General features: G+C 42.2%; 1 protein-coding gene across 4 annotated transcripts in view; it reads left to right on the top strand.

The window, feature by feature from the left end:
• The first annotated feature begins 1,190 nt into the window (after nucleotides 1-1,190).
• RHOBTB1 (Rho related BTB domain containing 1) overlaps nucleotides 1,191-27,577 on the top strand; it is a 47,369-nt gene continuing 20,982 nt past the window's right edge. Inside the window, exons 1-2 of one of the 4 annotated variants that reach the window (XM_005488058.4) lie at nucleotides 1,191-1,330; nucleotides 5,709-5,804. The gene's annotated coding sequence lies outside the window, so the exon portion shown is untranslated. Of the gene's footprint in view, nucleotides 1,331-1,485; nucleotides 1,637-5,708; nucleotides 5,805-18,078; nucleotides 18,224-27,577 lie in introns of those variants that run through there. The other 3 variants (XM_074544607.1, XM_074544606.1, XM_074544608.1) reach the window with 3 other exon arrangements.

Raw genomic sequence — 27,577 nt, forward strand, 5'->3', positions numbered from 1 at the left:
GAAGCACATGAAATGAAAATCATCAAAAGAAGTGAGAAGATTCGACGAACCCTGCTTCTCTTATGGTTTTTGTGATATGGGGGCTAGGTTCATTAGTTCTGCACAGACTGCCTGATCTCTGCCATTGAGAGAGGAGAGCAGCTTGGCTGCCAGCCCAGCCTGCCTCTCTACCTGCATTGCTGCCGACTCCTGCTGTCCTTAGGCCCCGTGTCTCAGGCCTTCCCCTTCCAGAGGGGCTGTGCTGTCAGGAACTCCCCGTGACCACCAGCAAACATCACCGACGAGAAGCACCGGCACAGGGGCCGAGTGTCTGGGCCCCACAGCCCTCCCAAATCCTCCTCAACAGCACAGGATGACCCAGGGTGGAAAATTGAGTCCAAGACCCTCAGTAAGCAGAAAATTCCTTTAACACCAGGCTATGAGCCGTTCGCCAAATTTACCTAAGTATTTCAGCAATATGTTCTACAACCGTTTTAAATGCCTGATGGAGCTGGATTATTTACGGTGTATTGTTCTTTTTAAAGACTTCTCTTAGTGTATTATTGATAGAGAGGTCAGACACCCTGAGGGCAGTGTAAGGGAAAGCATCCTGAGCGGAAAACAGGCTTAACTTTTTTTTTTTATCTACGATTCAGTACGAAAGTTCTGTGTGGGGAATCTGAGGCGAGCAGTGCGGTGGGATTTACTCGTCAGCAATGTCAAACACAGGAGCATTGACAGTTCAGGGAGGCGCACACACCTTGATCCACATCTCATCGTGCGGATGCTCACACGGAGCAGGGAGGAGGCGGCTGGGGACCCCACCCTCTCGCGCACGGAGGTGATGCCATTGCGGCCGCTCCCCGCACGGGGCCCCGCAGGATTTCCTGCCTCCGCAGCCCCTCAATTCCTGGAAGCGCTCTCTCCCGAGGGCAGGAAGGGCGAGCGCGCCGCCGCCGCCGGCAGCCCCAGAGCCCCGTGAGGGGCGCGGCGCTCCCCGGCCCCTCAGAGGAGAGCAGACAGGAGCAGCGCGCGCCCTTCCCGCCGCCGCCGCGCGCGCGCCGCTGCAACGGCCGCGGCAGCAGCGCCGCGTGCCGGGGCGCGCTCACGTGACGGCTCTGGTTGGCTGGGACGCGCGCGCCCGCTCCGCGCTGGGCACGGCACAGAACGGCACGGCACAAAACAGCACGGCACGGCAGAGAGCAGCACAGAACAGAACGGCACGCCACGGCAGAGAACGGCACGGCACAGTAGGGCGGGACGGCACCGCACCCGAGACACCGCACCGCCCTCCGTACCCCGCCGAGCGTCCCTTGTGTCCTGTCCCCAGGCAGTCCCGCTCCGCCTTCAGGTGAGTGAGACGCTGCGGCCCCGGGGCGGGCGCGGGACGGGCAGACGCCGCCGCCGATCGCTGCCGCCGGTCGCTGTGGGTGACCCAGCGGGGCCGGACGCCGTGGGAGCTGCGGCGGAGGAAGGAGCGGCGGGCGGCTGGGGCACCGCGGGGCTGGGACCGGCTGGCCGGGGGCGCTCCCCGTTCCGGGCCGGCTCCTGACAGGAGCAGCCCCCAGCTCCCGCTCCAGGACGGACTCCGCACCTGCCCGCCTCGCCCTGATGTCCCGTTCCCTCGCCCTGATGTCCCGCTCCCTTCCGCGGTAAGGTCAGAAATGCTGACGGCTCGCTCGGGTGTCAGGCGGTCCTGCTGCATCGCTCCCGAGCCGTTCCATACCGTTAGACGTGTGCGCTGATTCCCTCGTGTCCCACGGTGCACGCAGGGCGCTGGGTACTTATCACTACACCTGGCTTGACTTTTACGTGCTCTTGCAGAGGGCTTCTTTACAAAATTCATTTTGGCTAACTCCTGTTTGTGAAAACTAAACGGACAAAACTAAATTATGTTTGTATTTCACTTTCTGGGTATGGGTTTGGCACATTTGCCATAGAAATGAAACTTTCTTCTCGTGTAGAATCTCCAGGCACTTTCTGCATGCACTTTGTTTGAAAAGCAATTTGCTGAATTAACGTAGCATGCACAAAGATAACTTGAGTTGACATACTAGCAGCGTACCATCTATCTCGTGAGCAAAAATGGAATATTCCTGCCCTTAGGTTCCTTTTTAATCTTAAATTATTAATGGTTCTCTGCATAGCAAGAATGAAATTTGTAATTGGTACAGAGTGCAAATGCATGTAGAGAGCTGGATACAAGAGGAGCTGGTTATAAAAAAGGATGTGCCTCCCTAAAAAACCTTGCATGAGAATGACATTCAAGAGCTCTTTCTCTTGCTTACAGTTGTTGAGAACCTCTGGGGAGAAGCAGAAGGCCATACCTAGCCCAACTCTTCTGCAGCTCTTGGGAAAAAGAAATGACAAAAGGGAAAAACCTTTTCCCTATTTGGGGAGCATAGGAAAGCTGAGCTTTAGTTACTTGCACTTTCATTTAGCAGCTGTTTAACTGAGCTGTTGGGGGTGCTCTTAAGATAGGGCTAGTGGCAGTCATAATATCCCATCCTCTTTTAGAACCTGATTGTCAACTTCACACCCAATGTTGTCATTTGTACTTAGTTAAATGGAAATATTTGTATCACACTTCATCATGTTGTTGTCTGTGTGATCAATGCAGGAAAAAGTTCCTGTTTCTCTTAGAGATCCCAGAAAAAAAACATAGTTACCAAAACTGAAATAGAAAGGGCAAAACACTTGCATTTGCTGTGTGTCCCACATTTAGGGTTTGAATGTATGTTGAAAGGAAATGTTGGTTTAGGTATCAATGGGAAGTAACATTTCTACTGGCTGTTCAACCGTGCAATGTAGAGCAAGTGAGGTGTGTCCTAGTAAAGATTACAACAGTGAACTAAGGTTCTGCTCTTTCTTCTACTTAAATTTCTCCCAGTATTTGAACTTTTAAAGGCAAAAGTTTGAAGTGAGACCATGTTAAGCAAGTCAGAAACATAAGGCTTAAAAGCACTTTTCTTCCATGTAATCCCTCACGGTTTGTTGAAGAGACTTGGGGCAGATGAACTGTGAATTTGTGGCATTACAGAAACTGAAACCAATGCACAGAGGTGATGGGCCAGTTAAAGGTAGCTTGTAAAAAAACTTGAGAGATCAAATTCTGCAATATTGTTAGTTTCATAATAATAATAATAGAAATCCCCAACAAACCAAACAAAACAGGAGTGGGGCAAACACTGGATCAGCTAAGGCTTCTGAACAACACAAAGGTGTGGATTTGAGGGGAAAACTGGGCTGTTTTCTTGAGTTTTCTGTAGTGTCAGTGTGTAAGAGGAGTGTCTTGTCTATCACATAAGAGGCTTCTAATCCAGATTAGACATGACTTGGCCACAAGGAGTCATCCAGGGAGCCCAGTGTTCCACCTGGCCTCCCTCGTGATCCTTCTGGGCCTGGTTTGCACTGCAAATGTTCCACTTGCCAACCTGCAGCAGGTGTTCCTGTTCCTCACCTGCCTATTTAAAAGAAATCCCCCACTTTGGAGAACTACACCATGCAAGTACATCCCTCAGTGAATTACTGTGTGTTCCAGCAGGTTTTAGTTTCCCTCAGCCCACGGTGACCTTGCTGTGTGTCCTGCACACACGGTGTGCTTGTTGCTGTGGGTGGGCATTACCTCAGGTACTGCCTGGGTGCAGAGAGATGGGAGAGAGAGGGAAGGGCCCTGCCACTGCCAGAGCTGATGCTTTCTCTGCAGGCACACAGGGTGAGGGTCTCAGCAAGGCAGCTCTCTCCTGAGCTGTGAGCTCCTCCAGACTCTGGGAAGGAAGGGGCATGTGAGGTTCAGCTGCTCTGTTCCTCTGAGTGCAGATCATCATCACAGAGAGAGATCTGCCTCCACTACCATGGTATGAGAGCTGTTTGTATTTTGGAGTTGTAATAGGGTAGAGCAATGCTAATTAAGAACCCAACTATCTTCAAAACCAGAAAGTGGAAGACTGAAGGGCAGGGGGATGAAGGCCATAAACTTTTATCTGTGAAGTGGAACTTTTAGGCTTATGCTTTAGTAATGATGAAAATCAGGTTTAGCTACATTTCTGTCTGCTTACATTCTTCAAACAACTGGTCTCATTTTACAGCATAACAATTTAAAAAATATCCCAGCAAGCAAGAGAGTCTTAATGTGGCCCTTAATAGGACAATAATGTAAATGATTAATGATTGATGAAGAAGAATTGTGAATGAGCTTGTGGAAGGGCTTTACATGTCTGTTTGAGATTAAGAAGGATCTTGATATATCCTTGGAGGTCATGTCTGTAGATTTTAATGAGGGTGAAGCAGAGAAAGGCTGTTAAAAGCAAATGAGATCTCAGTAAAATAAAAACATGAAAAGCTCTGGGTTTATGATCAGATAAACCAGATGCCCTTTTTTTAGTCTGGTTTTTTTGAAAAGAAATTTTCTGAAAGAAGCTGCAAGTAACTTCTCATCGGCCATCAATACTCAAGAAACAAGTAAACAGTTACAAGTGGTACAGTATCACATAAAGTATCTTTTTAAACAGTTTTGGAGCCCTGAGTATTAATTAATAATTAATAATTTGGGGAGCTGTTTAATTGTGGGTTAAGGCTGTTATTGTAGGGCTTACAAAGGGAGCTGTGTGGGCCTGCCTTGGAGGAAGTAAGGGTGAGCACAGCAGAAAAGATGGTGAGAAGATTCTTCACAGTAATAGCTGCATGAAACGTGGCAGTTCAGGAAGACTGATATTTGTTTGCCACTAAAATGCTCATTCATAAGTAGCAAAGGGAAGGACAGGACTCCTAGAGGACATAAACATCATCCCTCTGGCTCTGGTGTCAATTCTTGTGGCTTGTCTATTCCACAAAGGTGGAATAAAGTGTTACTTCCATTTTCTGTTTGCTCTCTCTCTCTTGTGTTGTGCTGGGTATCTACAGAAGGTTGTAACTTCTGTGAGAAATTAACTTCAGTCCTAAATTCAGTTCTGAAATGATCCTGATAAGAAGGGAGAAGTGCCCAGTGGGCCGCTGCTCTGTTCATTTGAAGACTCTGAATTTCACTGCTGCTATTCAAGCTGGCCTGAACCTCTGAAACCTGCTTGTGCCTCTGAGCTTTGCTTTTAGGGCAGCATCTGAGGTGAAATCAATGTTATTCCCACCTTTGATTCTTGGAAAACCTCCGCCTTGCTCCTGGATAGAAACCAAGCCACAATAAAGTAGGCATTTACCAAACCCAATTAAGGACTTTTATAGTTAATTTCATTTGTTACCAAAAGGGGGAAGCAACACAGAATTCCCAGTTCATGTGTCATCAGGCTGTCAGCTCATATTTTAGAGTGTTGTCACCTTGAAGGTAGCCAAAAAATCCCTCCTCAGAGTCTGTTGCCTAAGAGAGAGGAGCTGGTTAACTGGGATACAGCAGTGTTAGCTTCTGACACCTAAGGTGGTTTGAGTTTTTTTAAATTTAAATCCATAAGGAAATTATTCATGAAAAAGCTTCATTTGACAGTTGTGTCAATCTCCAATTATACCCAAAAGCTTATCAAGCTACCCATGATTTCTTCACTGCATTGGAGCAAAGAGTGTTTTAGTGAAGATACACAGTTTACCTGTTTGAAACTTCAGAAGACTCTTTTATTGACCAAGCAGGCCTGTTTTATAATATAAAATGCATCATAAAAGATGTTGTTGCTATTGCATGCATTGTAATTTTAGGTTGAAAATAGTAAAGTTTATTCTCTTTTTTTCCCTTCTTTCCTCCTTAGGAGTGCCACGTTAAGAGAAAGACATGAAGTATTTTTAATGAAATTCTGCTTTTGATCAAGCTGCTAAAAATGGATGTGAACATTTTCTCCTGTGAGGTAAGTATTGACAGGGAGAAATAAAAAAACCCCTGAGTTGTTTCTCTTAGTGTTGCCTGTCACCACTGCTCTTCTGACCAGCAGCTTTTGGTCAAGTATTTTAAAGTTAAAACATCTGTCTCTTGGCAAACTTTGTACCAAAAGTCTTAACTGAAAAGTCCTACAAATAACTGTTTCATTCACAGGATTAGTCAGCTTTGTTCTGATATTCCAGCAGATAAAAACAAATGTTGGTGTTGCAGGGCTGGTAATGAGCAGCTTCTGCACAGAGTGGCTTTTGACCCAATGTCAGGCTTTTTTCCAAGCATCAAAGAAACGGAAGCTGCAAAGTCTGATTTTCAAGAGTGAATTCTCACACAGACTAACTGCAGGTGCAGGAAATGAGTGAGATCCTGGGATGAAGGAAGAGTTTGCACCACAAACATGTAGGTACTTTTCCATGCATCCAGGCAGCTTTCTCAGTTCCTGCTCTAGGCAGCCTAGGGAAAAGTGGGGCTTTTGCCAGCCTGAGTTACAGATGTATATTTATATTGCTTTTGTCAAGTACCACAGCCAGATCTTCACAGTTCCTGCAGTAAGTATGTAAGTTAGTTAAACCAAATACATGTCCTTGATGTTGGATCATGGGAAAATTCAGGTTGTAAGGAACCTCTGGAGATCAGAGTCAAACCCTCTGCTCACAATTTGGAGTAGTCAATGAAATTAGGTAATTTTCATCCACTGGCCTTCTGAGTCTGTTGTATGTCAGAAGTATTAACAAAAGATGGATTTATAGCTTTCCATATGTATTAAATGTACATTTTAATAGTGCAGATAGGGACATAAGCTACTACTAAAACTTGTCAGAAGGGATGATGTTTTAATTAAGACAGGATTGCACAGGAATGGTCTATTTCTCTAAACAAAGGAAACAATAAATCTCTGATGTATTCATTTCTTGCAATTGCAAATGAAACCTCCACAGGTCAGCTAACACTGACCTAATGTCATGATGCCAATATTTTCAAGATGGGTTCCCTGCAAGAATTACCCTTCCCAGGCATCTCTGGGGAATTGATGTATTTACTTCCTCCTGTAAGCAAAATTGCTTTCTCATAATAAAAGGAAGGGAAGTGAACATTGCTTATCCTGTCTGAAACATGTTACTTAAACATTTCCTCTGGAGTATAAATATTTGTTCATGGGAAAACATAGTGACAATGTGAATAAAAATAAACATCTTGTCAGGAAGCTTAGGGGAGCAATCTCCCTCCTGGGCTCTAAAAGTAAACACAAACCAAGCATCTCTCCTCCCTCCATCATTGTGTACTACCAAGCAGAACATTCTGTGAGCCCTAGCAGTAGCTACTTCCACTGTTTTGGCCAGGGAGGATTATACAATGAAGGGGTTAATCTTGTCAGGAGAAAGACATTTTAGCATTCAGAGCCTCATTGGAGGGTCAATGAAGTGAAGAGACACTTGGTTTACTTTGGATTTATGCTTATCTCAATGTGCTTTGAATTGATCCCTCAAAATTGGTAATTTAATAGCCTTAATAGTTACATTAGTAATTTAATGAGCCCCTTTCAGGACATCATCAAAGACAAACATATACTTTGTGAATAAAAATAGAAGTCATTTTACAGGCAATGCAGTTCCTGAAAGCCAATATACAATATTACACATATGCAAGTTGTGATTGTCATGGTTTAACCCGAGCCAGAAGCTAAGTACCATGTAGCTGCTTGCTTGTGTATAAAAAGGTAAAACCCGTGGGCTTAGGACTGTTTAATAATTCAAATAAAATAGGATAATCATTTGAATTGAAAGGGAGAGAAAAGAAAGGGAGAGAAATAAAACCCCAGAAAAAGAAGTGGTGCACATGTGCTGGCTGAGGCCCAGCCCAGCCCTGAGCAGCAATTGGTAGCTCCCAGTTGATTCCCCCAATTTATACACTGGGCATGACCTTTCAGGGTATGGAATGTCCCTTTGGGCAGTTTGGGTCCCCTGCCCTGCTCCCCCTCAGCTTCTGGTGTACCTGCTCACTGAAATGTCTCCGTTTGGAGTGAGCACTACCAGGCAACACCCACAACACCCATGCGCCATCAGCGTTCTCATAGTGAGTCCAAAACACAGCTCTGACCAGCAACCAGGAGGAAAATTAACTCTAGTCCAGCTGAACCCAGGACAGTGATGCTATGAATTATTTAATATGCATGGACTGATCTCACCATCAAAAAGTACCCATTGAAGGAAATGACACACCCAAGAATCCAAATTTCTCTTTTCACCTCTGCTCCCAGTGTCAAGCCTTGCTTCCCAGTCTGTTTTAAAATGAATTTCTGAGTAAGATGTATAGCTCATGTAGGTAAATTACAGAACAATATTCTCAGAACCTTGCTGTTTCCACACCAGTTCCTGTTATTTCTCTGATTTGGTCTCACTTCTCGAAGTGAATATATCTGCAGGTCTGGAAAAAAGCTAACTTGTGGAGGGGTATGTGCTTGAATCAGAAAATGCTGCCTCTCTGGAAGGTGTGTATTTGTAGAGGTGTTATTTATTCCTTAATATCCCAGTCAAAGCTTATTTGCTTTTAGGCTTCTGTGTCACTTGAGGTATTATGAGACAAGTAGTAGTAAATTTAGCTGTCTGGGTAAAGAAGCTACTGCTCTCTCAGAGATTAGTGTCTTCACAGTCAGTGGAATAAAATAGCTACTGCCTCTACAATGCAATCTGGCACTTGAATGTATCTGACAATTCAGAATGGTAAATAAAAGTTCTGGACTGTGCAAAGCCAGCTGAGGGGGATGTGTGTAACCTTCAGCAGAATTAAATTTATCAGAGGAAATTTTAAATTTTAAAGCTGCTTGAACTAGTTCTTCTCAGACTTATGGCTGCTTATGACTAGATTAGAAAACAAGGACTGCCTTGTGTGGGTGGTTCAGGTGTGAGAGGAAGGGCAGTGTTGCTGTTTGTTGTTTTTAATCTTTGTAATTACATTTATGCTCTCTAGCACTATTTATCATACTGTTGAAATCCATGTTTCTGACTTTTTCATGGGATTTGCTGTGCTTTACATTAAGAAGAATGACTGTTTTTCACAACACCTATGTAGAATCAGGAACAATTTGTTACAGTTAGGTGGGAAAGGACGAAAGAAATTATGCAGTTCTGAAATGTCCATTAATTCAGGGAGATTAAGCATCAAGGTACCCAACGTAAGAAATCAAAGCTCGGATATAAAATCAGTGCTGTTATATCAGAACATTCTCTTGCCAGCTGGAATTACCTGTCTCTCACACCTCTGGAAGCAAGGGCCTAGCACCCTCAAAATGAGGATTTGCAGTAACAAAAACATGGTATGGTACCAGTACCTGAGCTTTAGCTGCTTTTTGTTTTCAGCTGCTTTCTCAGTGGTAGAATTTGCTTCTGCATGGGCTCCTAGATGTGCTCGGCATGGGCAGGTGTCCCAGTAATTGTCCTGAGCAACAGGTACAGTTTACACTTGAGATGGATGTATGTATGGGGGTAAATAAGATTAATACCTTTGTAGTTATTCTCTTCTACCATTACCCATTAAAAGAACTATTGCCTGACTCACAAAAGACTTTTAAAAAGTTCAAAAATAGAAAGCTACATGTCTTGCTGCTTTGTTGAAAGAGAAAAAGCCCCTTCTAGTAGAATTCATGTTTCTTTGGCCATGACTTTCAGGCAATGAGTGGATGAGAAATTTCAAGGCACTAGAATATCTTTGATTTTGTTAAAGCTCCCTGAATGCCTGTTTAGCTTCAAAATCATTGCTATTGCTGGTTCTAGCTTGTTTTTAATTTTACAAAGGTGTGTTCTGTTCCTGACATATTTAAATGCTGCAGTTGTAAGTGTAATTGGAAGGTGATGTCTTTTACTCAGTACTTTGCAAATTACACAGTATACACACACTCCTTTAAGTTCTCTGATTTGTGCCTAATCTGTAGTTCAAACGTGTAACAGTGATACTTTTCAGGCAGATCCTGGAAGTAGTCCTACACCCTCTGTGAAAACTGCAAATATATGCAAGAAGTATGTGATTTCATGGTTGATAGCTTTTGAATGGTAGCATTTAAAAGAACAAAATCCTTCTTGGAAACCATTCCTAATAAACATAATTAGGGAAGTCTCATCAAGCAGCCTGTGGTGAAACATGCAAACTGTCTTTATTGCCTGCTGCTTAGACTTGGAATCACTTGTGTGTGATTTCTTCTATGGATCACTTGTGTGCATTCTTCTGCAGTTTCTGCAATTACCATTATCCTTCAGCTACACCATTTTGCTAGAATTTATAGAAAGTGTTTCAGGGAGTGAAAGATATCCATCAGAACCAACCCTGGTAATATTCTTTTTGCATATGGTTTATGAGCTTAACTCATTGGGGAAACAAAAAAAAAGGAACTAAATTTGTTTAGGCATATTGAAGTAAACCACTAAAATACATGAGTGGCATTTGGAAGAAATGCACAAGTAATAAGCTTGTGTTGATATCATCCACTTTCACCCACTGAATTTGTTGTGTTGCAAAAATGCAGGCTTTGCAAGGCAGTCTCTGCTAGTGTAACTAAATCATGTCAGTAAACTGGTGTAAGGTGGTGGTAAGAGGCACAAGGCCTTACCTTCCTGGCAAAGCTTCCTGTTTCAAAAAAATGAGTGGTTCCATGGTATAAAACACACAGAATATAACTAAGTTTGAATTTTGGTGTTGAATTCATAAAATCCCACAGTGTTGCTACTGTGCAGAACACACTGTTCAAAATAAATGAAGACCTGTACTGTAATCTTGGGAGGGTCTGTAATCCAAATAAGCACACTCTTTGAACAACCTAGTGAAAACCAGTGAAGTTACAGGTGCATCATTCATTTCTGTTTTGTTTCAGCTGCTTTAGTTATCATCTTTCTAAGACAGGCATGTAGCAACTGATTCTGTGGACATTTTCTTCTTGAATTACTCCCCAAACTGAAGCCCAGAGAGGTCCCTGGAAGCTTTTCTCCAACTCTTTCAGAAGGATTTATAGCAGGCTCTTAAAACCATAACTGGGTCTTACGTTCATGTCTAGCTCACCATGGGACAGAGGTAGAGAGGAGTAAATTGTAGCTAATAAGGCTGTTTCTCTAAGATCAGTGATGATGAGATTAAGCTGCCTTTGATTCTTCTACTTAATCCTGCTCTGTTGGTTTGACAGCCTATAAAGATCAGAGTATGGCTGGTGGCTGCTGTTCTTGTATATAAGCAGTGATTCAGAGACCAGGAACATTAGGCTTTGGCAACTGTGAAAAAGGCAACAAAATCCACTTTGTTTCTCTTCCCCTCACCCTACCCAACGTTTTCCAGTTTCTGTAACTAGAAATCTGTGTTCAAGACTTGTCCTCATCATCTCTTTATACCACCAATAGAAGGAATCCCAAGCAGGGGTGGCACATTGTTGCAGAGTTCTCTATTTGTGTATTGCTCCTGTTGAATTTCTGAAATTTTTAACCAATCTTTTAGCCTCTAAAATTTGATCTGCATTTTGTATCCTCCTGTGTATAAATCTACTAGGCTTTTAGTAGGTGATTTATGCAATCCTCAAAAGGCAGGGAGAGCATTTATAATGCTTGGAATAACAAGGGCTGATCCATTTATATACGGTTTTTAAAGCTCAATAGCCTAGATCAAGAGTGAGAAGCAAAGACTGTGTATGTCATTGAAAACCTCCTGTAGTTCTAGTGTAAAGACTAGAACTTCCAAGTTTCAAGTCTCTTGGAAACTCAGTTCTCAGAGACAAGTGAATTTTGACTGATCTATATAGAGGAGAGATGGAGACTGACAGCTAGCCACAAGGTCAGACAGACAGACAGAAAATCTTCCCCAGCTGACTGTTTGCTATGATTCTTATTTCATTCCACAAAGGAGTTCTTTCCATTCCATTAACATCTGATTAGATGGCAGAAACATTTTAAGAAGCTCTGAACAGTTATGCAGATGCCAGCACTATTACTTCCAGATTCATTCCCTTGCCAAACAGCAAAATGACACAGTCAAGAAGAAATCCTCCTACTAGTCAGTTTTTTCTGTTTAAGGTGGGGGTTTTTTTAATGTGTTTTTATAAGTTGATTAAATCTTTTGTATCCATGTTGTAGTCCTGAGGAGCGAGAAGTGTGGAATATAACAAATACAAGCTGTTGCAAAATTGCTCCCATTAGAAGAGATTACACATGTGATACAAAACTCTGCCACAGAACCAATTCTTAAAACAGCCTCATCCTCTCTGGGTTGGGAGTGCAGTGAGCCATAACCCTGCCACTTCTTCCCTTGGGAGACTCTTATATAACTGCTCAGCTGTTTCTCTTGCTGTTCTTCTTATTAAGCCAAAATTTTGTTTTGCTTAATTGTATCCTGATACACCTAACTTTGCAGATTGGAGCTGTTCAAAGCAGATCCACTCCCTTTTAAGACCAGACCCCACAGTCTGTAGAAAGAGAAGGATGGCAGCAAAGGCAGGTTATCAGAGTTTAAGGGGCCATCAGAGAGACTGTAACAGCACAGGTGAACAGGCTGGGACATACCTGGCTCGGCTGAGTGCCCTTCCATCAGCAGGACAGCCACATCCAGGGATGCCTGAGGCTGAGAGCAGCGAGGAGGGCGAGGGCAGGGCTCATTCCCCTCTGCTGGGCCCTTGTGAGAAACTCTGCTCAGTTTTGGGCTTCACCATTCCAAAGAGAGATTGACCACCTGAAGACAGTGCTGCTAATGATAATAGTGCCCTGAACCAAGGGCTGCTGATACTGTGGGGAATATGAAACATGAGATATGCACAGAAACACTGAGCGAGCTGCTTATCTCGCCTGGAGAAGAGAAGGTTAAGAGGGAATCTCATTACTACCTCAGGTAGTCACAAGGGGTTATGGGGAAACCAGGTCTTCTCTGTGCAACAAAAGGACAAAAGGCAGCAGTCACAAGAAGCAGCAGGGAGGTGTAAAGAAAAAATTTTCTCACTGTTGTAAAAAAAGCCATTTGCATGGTGAGTGTCTAAGCAGTGGAACACATGGATTGGAGGTTGTGGACTGATTGTCCTTAACCAGATCAAGTTTTGAAGTTAGCTGTGCATTGAGGAGGAGGTTGGACCAGATGACCTCTGGAGGACTCTTCCCACCTAAATTGATATTCTGTTTTGGAGTGAGGTGGAGAAAATTAGGGTCTTGTAATTAACAAGATTAAATATGGAAGCAGGGAAATGCAAAAGCCAATATCCTACACATAATTAGATTGAAAACTAAAGCATTGTCGAAATATTATCCTCTGAAAAAAATGTAGATATTTTTATTCCAAATTATAAGTATTGGCATTTTCCTTCTGTAGATGGTTTCTTTCCTGTTTACTTGGCTGTTCAAAATACATGCTGATATTAAGCCTTCTATATCCCTTTTCTAGTGAATAAGAATGGGGAAATATAATTCATAGGCAAACCACTGGTGCTATATATCATTCACAGAATGCTCTAACAAAATCTTGTGCACTGCGGGCTTCTTAAGCAACGATGGTCTTGCACTATATTTAGCATTCAATGAAGAACTGAAAAAAACCCTAACAAATAAAATGTATGGTGCTCTGTGTTGGTGTCTAATGAAAACAGTGAAGGAAGGTATCATTGTGTGTGTTACATGTTGCCATCTCTGAGAATTAAGACAAATGTGGGATTGTAGAAAAAGGGATGCAACTGGCCTAATCAATTTGCATAGCTGGCTGAGAGCAGATGTTGATGTCACTAAATAGAGACACCTTACGTCAAATGCAAACCAAAGAGAAGAACAGACTGGGTACAATGTGCAATAGTTTTGAAAAGAAAGCTAATTAGGAATGCATGAGCATTTGGCAAGGGTACATTGCAGCCCTGAATGCAAACCTTTTAATACAAAAATTGTATTGACAGGAAATGAGTTGAATTTTATTTCAATGTTTACAGAGTATATTCTTACATAGTTTTATTCAAGCCATTTGTTCTCTTTATGAACTTTTTATGGATAAAATCTAATGAAATATATTCTAAACCATTACAAAAGTAGTTAGAAATTATTTTGATCTACCCACGTCATTGAAGTCTCTAAGCCTAATTGTGGGGGAAAAGTAGACTACAATGACAGGAGCTGGGTAATTCTGATGTTTTAATTCACATGCTGCCAGCTGGCTGAGACTACACATACCACATGCAATGGGTGCATGGTGAAGTCCATAACTGAAGTACCACGTTTCCTTATTTTGGTTGTACAACATTCACTCATGTTCTCTTTGTATTGTTGAAAGCAAATTTCATGGACTGAAGAGAGCACTTCTGTCCCTGTGGGATTGCCATATGCTATGTGGAACCCATACAGGACAATTTGACTTACTTTGTTTTACTTAATTCCTTGTGCATTTAAATTATTTCCACTAACATTTTTTTAATCCAAACATGCTCCTAAAGTCTTCTAATATGAAAGGCCCCTGCATTCAAGGGTAGGAGAGAGAGAGAGAAACTCTAGGATGTCCTATACTATTTGTTTTTGGGTTTGGGCAGTCCCGGGTGGTCTCTGCAATGTCAGACCTGCCCTCTTTTAGTGAATGAGCTCAGTTCTGTTGCAACCTAAAGCAGAAGGGAAATAATCTCAGTTGTCCCGAATTAAAAGCTTGAGTGGGTCCTCAGAGGGAGCAAAGAGCCACATCACCACATTTTTAAAATTTCTTTTTAAGCAGACTGTACCTAGACATCTAATGCAGGGAAGAGCCTCTTGCTTCCACATGACCCTTGGTTCTGGGATGTAGACTTTCTCAGCATGCTGAAAAACAGAAATGTAAAATCTAAACCCCAGAGTTACCATGCTTAGACTATCAATCCTCTGCAGATGCAGCAGACTTAGATTATGATGGGATGGTGAGAAGCATAGGTTCTCCTTCCAGAAGAGTTTGTCAAAGAAGCCAAACCAAGTGCTTGTAGTCCCTTCTTCCTGCACTTCCTGTTATCCTTGAGTGGTGTTTTTCAACCTGTCTCCTCCTGAGCCTTTCTCTGGTGTCTCAGAAGTGCAGAGGATGGAAGGGCCTGAGGGCACTGAGCTTCAGTGTTTCTGAGCTGGTACAAAGTTCCTTAAGGAGTTCTGCTAACACTACATGTTGCAGCAGCCTCTGGAATTAAACTGACTCTCAAGATCCAGGAGTAGAAAGGTTATTTGTAAACTCAGTTACAGTCTATGCACAACTGATGCTCTCTCCTGATGTTTTTTAATCATCTGAGAAATAGAGTCTCAAAACCAAAAGGTTAGTTTAGCCCCAGAGTAAAAAATAATACATTGGAGCATAGGGGGATGTGGATTTACATTTGTGCTTTCAAATGCATTTTATAATTTAGCAAAACTAAGATAATTCTAAGTAGAATTCTCCATGGGAGTGAATACATTTTTAAATTATTATTTTAGGGTTTTTTATCCAGTTGTTCTCTCAGTTGTGAGATACTGTGTAAGGCACATAACTGAGCTGCAGTGACAGAGCTCGCTTGGCAGCCCATAAACATGTTTTGGAAAGCTGTATTGACTTGGCAAAAGCAGACTGTAGTTAAATGCTGCCATGGTCCAATGCCATGTCCTTTAGGACTGCTTGCAAAGACAGAGCTTATTCCCTTCTCCCTTTCCCTCTAGCTGTTATTCCTCCCTGAAAACAAACAAATGAAAATGAAAACTCCAAGCTGGCTACCTGGAATACTTGAACATCCAAATGAGTAAAACTTTACCATTCATGTATTTTTAATGCTTATGCAAAGTCAGTGGGAATATTTGTGGTTTATTACTGTGCTTTCTTGTACCAAAGCCTAGAAACTGTCAGTTGCTCCATACCCTATTAGAGATGCATTCCAACCACTTCTCAATGTGTCACTCAAGTTTATGGTCAAAACTAAACTGTTTGTTTTAAAAGTTTGGGAAAATATAAATACACTTCCCTACAGGATTATGTCTCAGAGAACAGAGAATTTCTGGTTGTCCTGGGGTTTTATTTTATACTTTATTTTATACTAGAAAAGCTGCAATCTGAATTATGTAAGAAATTTTACATTTGTGGTAGGAAAGCACTGAGTGGTAAAAATTGCTGAAGATGGTCATTAAAATGGAAATGATATAGTAGCATGTACCTATTTCCACAGCAGCAGAAGCCTTTATCACCCTTTGATGAAACAGGGAAAAAGAGAGAAACTTGAGACCTTTTCTTTATCCCCATCAAAAGCAATGCCCTCTTTCTCTTTCTCCCATTTTAACCACCTGACTAATCTTTGTCATTGCTGTATTCTGCTAAATTTACTATTGTGCACTAAAAATAACACTTTCTTCCTGTCCTCTTCCCCTTTTTATTTTTTTTTTCTGTAGAAAAGCTCTGTAAAGAGCTGGGAATCAGATCTAAAGGTTTGTGGGTTTTTTATTGGCTTGTTTTAGAATTTTATTTTGAATTGCAGTCCAACACTACTTGAGTCAATATCATGGCAAGTCTGGTTGCTTTGTGTCAGTTTTCTCTGACGTGATGCTAACTTACCTGTTCTCACATTAGCACTCACTGTTTGCAGCAGTGATAGTCTAGGTATTTTTAATAGAGACAAGGGTTCTAGCTCTGATTTTTTTCCAGAAAGTGATCATTTAGACTGTAGGAAAAAGGCACCAATAAGGAATTAAAAACTGACATGCTGAAACAGTTTAGTAAAAGGAATACCTTTTGTATAACACTGCTTTGCCCAACCTCCTGAACTGAGTGGGATGGACATGAAGTTTTTTTGTTTTCCTAAAATCTGTGTATCTGAGGGACAAGTGAATATATGGAGTTGTTGTTCTTGCACAGAATGAAAAATTTAACTCTCATTTGTGGAGAAGAAAAAATCCCATAGAACTTGAAACTTAAAAACCAGAAGGTAATCGTACTACATATTTTAAATCTGTTTACTTTTATTTTTACTTTTTTGTTGCTTGCATTATCAACTTGATATTTCTTTGCTTGTAAGTAGATGTCTGAGTGAGAGTTCTTTTACTTTCTGATGCATTTGTTTTCATCCATTCAAACTGAGCAAAGCTAGGAAAATAATATTTGCCATGATTCCTGTTGTTCTCCTGCCCCTAATAGCCTCCTTTTGTAGGAAGTTGTAAACTATAATTTGTCCTGACATAGATGTACTCAACTGAAAATTGTTGCAGTCTGACCTGGTTAATGTAAGTTTGGCTTCTGGGTATTTGAAAAATGTAAGTAATTGACTATAACCAAATGCATTTGGATACTGTTAACCTGTTACTGGTACAGATAACTATTGTAAGTGGGGTTTTAAACAACTTTATAATGTTTTCCAACAAATTACTGTCTTAATGGTACAAGACTCTGCATGTGTGAGACCAGGTTGCTGTAAGAGAATATTTTTTGAATAGTGACTACTTTTTAAATAGTCACAGCTATGTCAAAAACTGTCCTTAGCTGTGCAATTGTACCCATGCCTCTTGCTCGTTACTGACAGTTTTGTTGATGTCAAATGGTAAACAGAGAGCCAGAGACTGCTGTTTTAGCAGGGAGCCAGGTATGGGTTATAACACACAGGGCCTGGAGCTGCTTTCACTGCTGCTTTCAAGTCTAGATTGTCACTGTAAGACAAAGGGAGGTTGTGGTTTAGTTGTGATGTATGTATTTTACATCAAGGCTTCTTAGTGAGACTAGAGAGAAGTGATTTCAAAAGCTATCAGCAGCACCTGCAGTAAGAAATCACATACCCAACTTAGAGCATCATTCAGAGAGGCTTTCAGGACCTTTGCACTGTGACTGTATTAACAGTACTTACAGTGTATACGTATAAAGACGTATGCTTGTGCGGGGTGTTGCTTTGATTTCAAGTTGTTTCGTGTCCGAGCTTTACCGTACGAGGCCATGGCAGAAAGCCTGAGCTGCGGGCAGGGGCGGGATGCTCCCGGTGATCCCCGCTCGTGGGGCAGGGGCGGGATGCGCCCGGTGATCCCCGCTGGGAGCCGTGGGGCAGAAGCGGGATGCGGCCGGTGATCCCCGCTGCGGGCCGTGGGGCAGGATGCTCCTTGCCGTCCCCGCTGCGGGCCGTGGGTCGCTCCGCCGGGCGGGATGCGGGGGCGGCTCCATCCTCCGCCCCTTTACGCGCGGCCGCGGTTTCATGAATGAAATCCAATCGCCGCGCTAAAAATAGACCGGGGGCTGGCACGTCACGGCTGCCGCCGCCCCAGGCAGCGCCGCAGGCCGGGCCGGGCCGGGCCGGGTCGGTCGGGCGGAGCAGCACCGGGGGCGATGCCGGCTCCGGGCGGGGCCCCGCCGCCGTGAGGAGCAGCGGGAAAGGGGCGCGGCGGCGGCCGCCACCCCCGCGGGACCGGGGCAGCCCTGCCGTACCCAGCCCGGCCGCCGGGCAGCCCGCCCTCCCGGGTAGGTGCCGCGTCGCCCGGGCGCGATCGGGCTCCGAGTGCCGGTGTGCGGGCAGGGGCCGCCAGCGGGTCCGCAGGGGGCGGGTGGCGGCGCCCGCGCGTCCCGTTTGCCCGCAGGTGCTACCCTGGCTCGTCGGGAGAGAGCAGGAGGTGGTGGAATCCTCTCCTCCTCCGAGGACAGAGAGGGCTGGGTCCTTGGTGAAGCAGATCTGCCTGGCGTCCTTTTGCAGCGAGGCCACGAGGTGCAAGGCAAAAATAGACGGGTGTGATGTGCACGGGAAGCACAAACCTCCTGGCGCTTGGTACCTCTGAGTGTCACTTAGTGAAAACCCGAGGGATATCTTTTCTCTTCTTTTTCCCCTCCCCTTTCTTTCCCCCTGCTTTGTCTGTGGAGGCTACTGTGAGATGCTGTGACAACAGCAGGAGGCTGTTGAGGGCTCTTGTGGCACAGATTATCAGGTGTTTATGCCGGCACCTTTCTGTGGGCCATAGAAAGGGGCTATAGAGACAAACAGTAGTAGACTTTTAGTCTCTGTAGTCTACCTTTAGTAGGTGTTGTGGCATCTGACATCTAGAGCAAAGAGAAATCAGTCACTGGATGTACCGAGGCAGACTCGGTGGAGGAGTTGCCGTCTATTGGTCAAGACACTACTCTGAAGGCAACAATATACTTGTTTAAAAAATGATAATAATAAAAGAAAGCCCTTGAGGTTCTGCATATGGTCACAGCAAGAGCAAGGAAGTGATGCCAGAATAGTCTCAATGACTTTGTTCATCCTCAGTTTGTGTACTATTTCAGGACACACAGCTGACTTGAAGCCAAATGTTCAGCTTGAGCTGTAATAGCTTGAGCTCTACTGGAAGCTGAGGTGGAAATTAGCTTTTCCAGTGTGCTTAAGGGGAGTCCTTCAGGTGCTGGTCTTTCTAGGCAAAAATAATGCATGTGGGGAGAAACCCACCATTGATAGGCTCATGCTGAAGAGTTGTCATGACTGCTCAGTGTAAGTAGTAATATTTCAGTACAGGCTGTATTTCAGGATCAGGAGTCACACCTCATGGAAACAGAATGGCTTCATTTCTTTTCAGTATTTTTCTGAGGTCCTCTTCCATTAGGTTATGCTTTTCTTTCTGTGTATGTTGCATTTGCACGCCTGATTCTATGTCTCAGATATACAGTGCATCTACACACTATTAAAGAAAAAAAAGTGATTTCAGTATTTCTACTAGGATTCTTTATCTAAGTGACATAGTACTTAATGAGCATAAGATCTGGGACAGGCTCAGATACACAGAAGTATTTTTATCCAAGAAGAAATAAACATCAATTTTAGCTCTGGGAAGCTTTCTAAAACTCCTGCCCTTTTAAAACTCCAAGCTTCATAAATACTGTAAAGCATTAGGCTGAGAGGAAGAGCTGATCACTTGACCAGTAAATCCTGATGTTTGATTCTTTGTTAATACATTTTATTTGCTGGAAAAATACCTAAGTCCTTTATCCAGATGTTACCCTGTGCTGAGGGGGACGAAAGGACAGAAGGAGGAGAAGCAAAAGGAGTAACAGGTGTTTGACATGCTCCTCCCTTGCTCCCTTCCTTCCTGCCAGAAAAGTATACAAACATTGTAAAGCAAAGTATGTGCTTGGGGAGGGGAAAAGGAAATGCTCAGGTGTCCTTGCTGCATGCAGCAGACTTGCAGAGCAGCTAAGAGACTGGGTGATTGTATCCTTGGATCACTGATTGGGTTTCCATAAAAGAGCTCAAAACTTTCTGCTGAAGGAGTGAGTGGTGCATGAGCTATAATTGGTCACCTGCAGTGTGTGTGGTCATAGCTGGGGCTGTTTGGCATTACAGACAGGTCATGAAATAAAAATATGGATTCCCTTTGCCTCCCATTCAACACTATTCTACTCTTCTGTTTTCCTCTCCTTTCTGTCTCACATGAAACACAAGACAGCAATTTCTTTCTTCTTTTTAAATTATTTTTTCTTTGCTCTCTGTGGCACTAGACATCACAAGTAAACCCTCCATCTCTGTGTCTCCTGCACTACTCCATTAATGTTGCTGGATTTGCATTTGAGACATAAGTGCAGAACTTGACCCATGATCTGAAAATAGCATTTACCTGAAGTCTGCCATCCTGAAATGTTTGCTGTTCCAATGAGTGTTTAGGTCCTTGGGTGGGTTTTTCCTGCTGTCATTATGAGGTCTCATTCTCCTTTGGTAGTTTCCTAGTGGTAATATTGTCTGGGAATGAATAAAAGCACATATAATGTCTTTCTAAGATCACTGATTAACAAAGAAGAGAATGCATGAGAAATGTTACATAAAGTTCAAAAAGCAAGAGCCTGATTCTATCTTTTGGAATGAGAACAAGTACAGAAAGTGAATTCAACAGCTCTCTGTGCTGGAAGGTCACCAGTGTCTCTGGAATATTCTGTGTTTGTAGCTCTAGTGAAGCTTGATAAACATTTTCCCCACAGAAATGAACAAAAGTTGTGAGAATGCCTTATTTGGTGGTGATTGTTGTTATTCTTTCAGTACTGTTGGGAGCTCTGCTTGGGAACAGCTACAGTGTCAGCACCTCTTTCATGTGTGTGTACAGTCACTAACAACCTCTGCTAAAGTAGCAGTAGTTGAATACTGCACAAGCATCTTCATTACATAAGAGTAAAATCAGGCATTTCATGGAGTTTATTATCATAAAACCTGGTACTGTTGAGTCAGACTTTTCCAGGGACCCATCTCCCTTTAAGCTTTGAGTTTTAAATGTTATCCCAGGTACTCTTGGGCACGACAGTCATTAAGGATTCAGCTGCAGCTTTACCCAGTTATGTTAATCCAAATACCAAAGAAGGAATCAGAGCACCTGATGCTCTAGCTACACTGATGCATCATGTGATGCAGTAGCAGGGGATTTGTGAATGAAAATATTGGTGCTGAGGACCCAGTGTCTACACTGCACACAGCTCAGGAACAGAGGGCAGTACTTCAGACTGCCTTTAATCTGGTCCCATAGACTGAATGCTTGTCACTGGTGGGTGGCACACATTCCCTGTCAAAATTCAGTTTATGCACTCTGGCTGCACCTGATGTGAACCAAACCATGGAATATTTGCTTCCAAAATGTATTCTTGAGCTGAATTAACATGCTATTAGCAGTGCACCCTTATTCAGCTCTTGCAGCATAATTTTCTGTTGCAGAAGGAGGACTGATCTGAGGATTTTATGGGTGGCTGCTTTAAAAAGTGCCAGCTGTTTGGTGATGGTTATCACCATCAATGGGTATTGTCCATTCTTCAGGTACTTGGTTCTCAGCCACTTTTATTCATATCAGCCACAGTTAATTTCAGTTTGTGATGATGTGACAGATTATGACCCACAGCAATGCCAGATCTTGGTCACTGCCTAGTCCCTTGTGTCTGCTGTGATTATCTCTGGTGAGTGGAATGAACAGTCAGTTGTAGCCAGGTATATCTGGAATCCTCACAAAATGCATAGGCAAAGCTGAAGTGCCAGCCTACAATTGGTCATGTGCCAGCTGTAGGGATGTTCCACCTTTCCAGGAGTAGGTCCACTCTGGGCACTGTTTTCCACATCTCTGTGCACACCAAGAAAGGAGAAGCAAAAGGAGGCACAAGGGACTGTCTTGTGTAGTAGTCTCTGGAAAATTGGTGAAGGGAGGAGTGGCAGTGCTGCAGCCTCTGCCAGCATGTAAAAATCTCATCCCAGATTCCCACACATGAGGTTTCTGAAATGGTTAAATGTCCTTCACCTGCCATGTGGGTTAATTTCTAGGGCAATGATCTCATCTCAGAGGATATCCCAAGGTATGTCACAGGTCAAAATAATATGTAAGCTGCTCAGTGTAATCAGCTTGTTGATTTCTGCCCTTCAGGTCTTCCTGAAGAACTTATCAGATACTTGACATAGCTCAAGTCTAATGCTGAACTCTCATTGGGGTCTCTATTTGGTCTGATAGACTGAGTGTGTATAACACAAAAATAGGTCTTTGTGAGGTGCTTTTTTTTTTTTTTTTTTTGTTGAGGAGGCTCAGAAGAATCTGTTATTGTACCTAAAATTGAATGTTTTCATTCTCAGCTATTGAGCTGTCTGCCCTCAGCAGAGAGCAGTTTGTTTTACACATTGTAATGGGGGAAGAATTTGTGTTTTACTAGTATCTCTGATTTTTGGGCATCTGAGGAAATGCTCATTCTTACTGATCAGAAGTTTTTGTGTCATCACAGTGGTAAGTTGGACTTGACAGAGCATCCTAATAATTAACAGATGTAAACAAATCTGGAGTCATGAAGGCAGAGAAAGAGCAGAATGACAGGCATCTGATGCAGCAAACCAGGAATTACTATTCCCTGTCTCTGCAATTTCTGTGAGGGTTGTGGTGATCATTTTATTGAGAAGTTCCCTAGCAAACTTAGAGACATTCTGTTCTGTCTTCAACTTTACATCATCATTAGGGGCTGCTCCTTTCATTTCTGGACGAAGCCATGGTCAATTTTTCCTCCCTTTAAAACTTGAGGGATAGAACTTGGGGATTATGGCAGGTGAATGGAAGCTTCTGAAAACTTCTGTCTTTACAAAGTAAGAGGCAGCATCCATAAATTAATCTGATGCCTATTTATCAAAAGCTGACATGAAAGAAGCTGGTTCAGGCAAGCCAAATGGAGTCTCTCTTGATGACAGCCTCAGTGTTTAACTTCTCCAGCTGTATCAAATTTTAGCAGCATTCTGAGGGATTTATTTCTTTGTTGACGCTGGCCCTAAGCTATCCAAGAACAGAAGAAAAAGGGTAGAACCAGGTTCTGCCAATGTGGAAGATAAAGGTGGTTCTGTTGAGCTGCACTCTTGTGGCAGCAACAGCCAGGGTTATCTCATTTATCACCTTGTGCAGTGAAACATTTCCATCAGCTGCCCTTCTCTTCCTACCCATGGGAGAGCCCAGGGTCTCACATTTGCAGTCAGGTCAGCTTTAGAATATAAGGGTTTTTCTCCTTCCCCAGTCATTGGTATGCCTGTTGTTTTCTTCTGCTGATGGGCCAGGTAGGGCAAGTAGGTGATAAATTCCAGAGTTAATCTTGAATTCCTTCCTTTTGAGGTAGTCTCTTCAGTCTTTTCATGTAAACTGCTGCCAGAACTTTAAATAATGGCAAAAGGGTAATGCTGCTTCATCCTGGACAAGAATCCAGCCTGATATGCATCATGCCCACCTTTGTCCCCTGGTGACCTAGTGATCTGATCCCACCTTGAGTCTTGATACCTTTTGTCACCCAGCTAGTTCTTTGATGTTGACCAGGAATAGTTTTCCTTTTGAAACTAGTGTCCCCTACAGGCCTCCTATGATTTAGTAAAATGCTAATATTAATGTACACCTTGTAAAAAATGTTTTGTGATACTCTTTCAACTGCTGGTAGTTTATCTGTTGCTTGATCCCATGTTGTGATTAACTTCACAAATATACTTGGTGGGGCCCTAAATGCATTGATTAAATTGAGGCAAACCACAAAACAGCCTTCTGGCCCTTAACCTTTCCCCAAATCAGAGCTGTCTGTGAATTCTACATTCTTGCACAGGTGAACACTGAGTTCCCCCTGCTTTGTCCCCTGGCATATCTGTGTTAATCCACCAAAGATTCTGAAACACCACATGGTGGGTTATATATTGAGAACGAACATTTCACACACTTCTTCTGGCTCATGTGCTCGTTGGTCCCTGCCAGCATGCTGGTGTCTTGGGATTCTGCACTGCAAGGTAGTGATTGCTGTGCCTGAAGGACTTGGCATTTTGTATCTCCTTTTCCAGTTTCCATGGTTGCAAGCAGTAATTTTGCAACTTGGGGATGGAGGCAAAAGTGTTGCACGGTCTTGTAAATTTTTTTATATTCTTTTTGACATGTTATTGCCTAATAGCTCTCTGAAAGAGTCACTCCAAAGCTATACTAAAAAATACATCTCCAGAATAGATTGAAATATGGAGGAGCTACAGATGCACTTCATATAGTTTCAGGGAAGTGTGTTTTTTGGGGATAATTGTTGATGATCTTATTGCCTTACTGGTAGCCTTAGTTTTTCAGATAATTCCAATGCCCGCCATTCATATTAAGTCATGTTAGACTTTGGTGTCTCTTTCCATTATATTTCTTTAGTAAAATGGTGACATTTTATTTGTGGTTGGCACCCCCTTTGTTTGAAGGAGTTCCTGGATTGCATGTTTGGTCAGATTACTTGACACATGTTTAAATTATTAATTTTTTTTTTCCATGGAATAGCTTGAAGTAAAACTCCACTGAGCAGGCAAGGTTCTTATATGCTGTCATTCTGAGCTGTCATCTGAAGAGTTTGCTCTTAGCACAAGAGCTAAGTAAAATGCTTGCTTTGAGGGGTCCTGTAAGTACACAGCTAAGAAGTGAATGGCTCCAGGATCACCCCATAATCACTGATTAATGTAGACACTCTGTGATTTGTTTGTGCTGAAGAAAAAAGGGTTGGATAATTAGCTACTGTTCTTTGAAAAAAAAAAAACATCTTGGTTATGTTTTGTATATGCCAAGTGAGGATTTTGGACATCTGGACATTTCAAGTGGACATTTAGAGATCCACAGGGGTGGATTCCTGATTCTCCACAGGCAACTCGCTATTGGGTTTGGATCTTCATCCACCTTGTTTCTAGCAGAGAAAAATGTAATCATAGCTTTATATATAAGCTGCATTCTTAAAACAAATTCATGGTTATGATCTGGTTATCTATTTTATATTGATACATCTACACTGATACAGAGGGTTAGAGGGATTGTGTGTGTCTGTTGTGTTTAATTTGTGTAACGGTGGACTCGATAATCAGGTGATGTGCTTCTGCAGATCTTTTGGAAAATTTCTCCAGAAAGGGAGTGTTTCATTATTGAGGCTGACCAACTCACGCGCTATGGCAACCACAACTGTTTTATGGTGATTATAATAACAACTCATTTAGCAATGAGGAAAAACTAAATGAAAAACCAAGCATCCCATGGCAATTGGAGGTGAGGCAAGAAAAAAAGAAATTGGCAACCATAACCATCTGAAAGCTGTGGTTCAGAACAGTAGCCTTATATTTCTTTGGAAATAAATCAACTTTATTTGGAATATTTAACTGCTAATCAAGTGAATGAATTAAATGGCTTTATGTTAGATCTTGAGTCTGCTCACATCTCCTGCTTTTTTGGCTGCCTCTGTCTTCTCTTCATCTGCAAACAATCACAGGTGACAATGTAAAAATAGAACATCCTAAGAGATTTTTGAGATCCTGTGTTATTCTTACGGGTATCTTTTTAACATTTCCATCCATCTGCTCATCTTTCTTTAGAACTGGTTTAAGCAGCTGAGTTTTATGCTCCTTTCTTTTGGAAACGGTGATTTCTGATCAGACTTCTCTGGTAGGTTCTTTGCTGGCCTTTCTGTCTTTCTCTGGCTTTTTTGTCAGTGCCCTTTCTGAGACTGGTCACACTGCCAGTAACTTTCCTCATAGTTTTACCCTGCTATGTTTTGCTAGTAAACTGAGCTGTTTCTGGTTGTAGGTTGGTTTTAGCAAGTTTGTCATTGATCTTAGAACGTTATTCCTTTATCTAAACCTTTATATATGCTGCTTTGTTCTTGTCTAACCAGTTCAGTTTCAGTTCCAGTTGGTCTTCCTGGATATTAACAGACTTCCAGAGCTCAAATCTAGTTGTCTTTTTTTTTTTTTTTTAATTCTAGTTTTGTAAATACATGTTCAGCATTTTTAATCAGTGTGATTATATAATAGGTTTAGCACCAGCTTAACCTAGAGGCTACCTTAAAAAAACTAACTGTGGCTGTATTCTTTAGATCTTGCATGTATTCCCTGCTTTAATCATTCCAGTAGCCAGAAGTAAGCATTTAATCAACTTGTTTTGCTAATTTTTTATACTGGAATTTGTTGTAAGCATCTGGTTTTACTTCAGGTGTCTAAATATCTGTCCGGGCTTCTGTCTGTCAGTCTGTTCAGGAGCTATTTAATCCCTTCCTGAAAACTAGTGAAGAATATTAAAATGGTCTGGATTTTTAACACATTGTTACATTATAGATACTGGAGGATATTTAAGAACTTTCCTTAACATAGCCACAGAGCTCTACTTTTGTTTTTATTGCCAGTTTATTTTAATCTCTGTCCTGTGCAGTATTGAGTCATGCTAAAAATATCTTCATTAGATTGCCATTGATCTACAGCAGGGCATTCAGGCATGCTGTGTCTGAGTCCTGTGATAACTTTGCTTTAATTAAGTTATTAAGTATATTGGAAAATTAAAACCCTAGTAATTTTTAAATTTTTTTCATGTGTTCCTTTTCTAGGATTCTCAGATAGTTGCATTGATTTATCTAGTTACTTTTCTTTAGATTTGCTTGTTAATTTTAAGCTGGCTTTGTTATCCTCTTGGAAATTTTTTAAGATTCCAGACTTTGTACTTAATACATATTTTGTGACTGACTGAAGCAGAACATTTTATGCAGAACTACCATTTAAGAACTTTGGAAGAATTTTTAAATCAAATTGTTATGTAATACGACAGCTAATCTGTGTAACAGCTTTTTAATGGAATATTGGGTTGGAAGAAAAATTGATTTGGCATCTCTGCTTGGTAGTTTAAAACCAACCAGACACACTGGCTAGCCATGCTCCTTCATTTTGCTTTCTAGCCTTGTAAACATTTCCACATTCCATCTGTGATGTCTAGTCCATGCATGAATAAAATATGAAGTAATTTAATACCCCCACATAATATGTCAAGGGGGTTGCTGTTTATTCTCAGACTTGAAACTTTTAAGATCACGTGCTGAAAGCTCTCGGGGTTTTGCTACTCATTTGGGGCCCTGCCTGTGAGGCTGTAGTGTATGGACATGCCATGTTCTCTGTAGTGTGGAAGCAAAAATCACTCTTGCACCTTGTCTGTGTCGTCCCTAACTCCTCCCTCCACACATAAATGAAGATTACAAATGTGCCTTAGCCATTATAGTTATTAGCACACAGCCCATAGTCAAAATTTTATCTAAATGGGTAACCTTGAGTTCTTACAAGGACTTTTGTTTCTTGGTGTACATCAGTTTAAATAATGAAAAAGAATACGGTTAAAATCAGTGTTTGACTAGTAGTTACTAAACATGATTTTTGCTTAAATAAGAACATAGTGCCTCTGACAGTGAAAAATGGGCACCAAAATAGCTCGAATCTGTTATTTTAAACAGCCTGACAGCTAATATATAGTCTATATCTAAGTGTGAATGAGATGTGAATATTAAAAAAGGCATTAAAACAAGTCATTGGATTTCTTTATCTGTACTGCTTTCTTCTCA

The sequence above is a fragment of the Zonotrichia albicollis genome, chromosome 7 (assembly GCF_047830755.1).
Source record: "Zonotrichia albicollis isolate bZonAlb1 chromosome 7, bZonAlb1.hap1, whole genome shotgun sequence".
In the NCBI taxonomy this organism is placed as follows: Eukaryota; Metazoa; Chordata; class Aves; order Passeriformes; family Passerellidae; genus Zonotrichia; species Zonotrichia albicollis.